The sequence below is a fragment of the Rhinopithecus bieti genome, unplaced genomic scaffold (assembly GCF_001698545.2).
Source record: "Rhinopithecus bieti isolate Rb0 unplaced genomic scaffold, ASM169854v2 scaffold_4698, whole genome shotgun sequence".
Classification (NCBI taxonomy): domain Eukaryota; kingdom Metazoa; phylum Chordata; class Mammalia; order Primates; family Cercopithecidae; genus Rhinopithecus; species Rhinopithecus bieti.
The window spans coordinates 1066815-1068570 of NW_016804634.1; positions in this window are offsets into that span (position 1 = coordinate 1066815).

The following is a 1756-nucleotide window of genomic DNA, read 5'->3' on the forward strand; positions in this document are numbered from 1 at the left end:
TGAGATTTTTTTGGGGGGTCTGAAGTTCAGCCTGCAATCATTTTAACATTCTGCTAAAAGGCGTGCGTACTCTACAGGCTTATTTATTTTTCACTTTGGAACTGTGCACTCACACAAAAACCTGCCTACTTAAATCTGCAACTTTTCTTTTGAATTGAAAGTTGAATGCAGACCATGACTTGTGCATATAAAAAAATGCAGAAATAATGCCCCCCTACTGTGTAAGTATTTTGTTTTCATGAATCAAGCCCAAAGTTATTTAAATTAATTCTAGCCTCATCAGGGTAATAGAATATCATTTTTTGGCTTCTTAAAAGTACTGATGCATGGATGTAATTTTACTGGTTATTTGATCAAATTTCTCATACATCTTAAAATTATATAACACAAAGGAAAAAAACTGATGGCTACAATTTCATGCTAACAGACTTTAATCAATCAGCATTAAAATACAATTTTTGATGTTTATAAATCATTGTATTTTATTTTGAAAACACAGAAAACAAAGAATTTATAAGATTTTTTGTGTGTGTTTATATTGAAAGCTCTGCAATTGATTAATCAATCGGGGACTCCTCCTTGAAATTTTACTCTTTGAAGTTGGGTGTTAATTTAGAAATTCTATCACCCATCTAAGCTGGATGCATTTGTTTGAAAATAAAAGCCCCAACTTCCCTACATGTTTGACCATAAGAACAGGCAGATTAAAAATATAGTTTATTATGCTAGACCAAGATTTAGTTGTAGATGAAAAATAAGTTACTTCTGTTTAACTTGAAATTTTCAACAGCTGATCAATATGCCTATGAATATATTAGGGTAATTTTGTTAATATTGGTGGCAGGTAGCTGGAGATTGGGTTTTTTTTTTTCTTCCCCTCAGGGATGAGTCAACAGATTCCTGCTTTCAAAATACCGTTGACTTCATAGTCATGCAACTGTAATTAGGATATGATCAAGCCAAAAATTGAAGTTAATAATAACTAACGGGAATTCTAGGCTTTTAAACTTACTTTAAAATTTTTCTATTGGTCTTGTAATTTTCTTGAAAAAACTAAGTACTGCCAAGTCAAAGAAGATAACATTGTTTTATGATGCTTTAGCGAAATGATATCAATGTATAGTCAATTTAGGTAATTGATTTCTGTACCTGGTCATGAAAATCCCACAAAATTTAGTTATATTTCTTGTATGGATGAAATTGTTATAAAATACAATAAAATAACTTTTTATTTAGCTTGATATTTTGAATGTTTTTACTAGTATTTTAGCATTGTCTGTGAGATTTGTTGTATGTTATGTTATGTTATGTTATGTTATGTTATGTTATGTTATGTTATGTTATGTTACATTATGTTATGTTATGTTATTTTAATCATGAGCACCCTTATAAAACAAAGTAAGCTCCACAAAGGGAAGATCACACAATGTTTTAAATGGGAGAACTTAACTTTGCTTGTGGTTGAGGGCTTAATGTATTTTTTTTTTCTTTTTAGTAATTGCTGAGATGCAAGCTCATAGCATTCTAATTTCTCTCAGAAGGTAATGTATTCAATGCTTTAAAGCCTAGTATCTCACAGTGAAAAGACCATGAACATTTAGATACATATTTTATTAGTTTTGTTTTGTTAGTGCAAATAATACAATTATTGTTCCAATGTTTTAGTCCTCAAGTTATGATTATAGTAAATCTAATGATGTAGTTCACTAATCTATAGAGAAGAGAAAAATTTTACTATGATATAATGGCATTACAA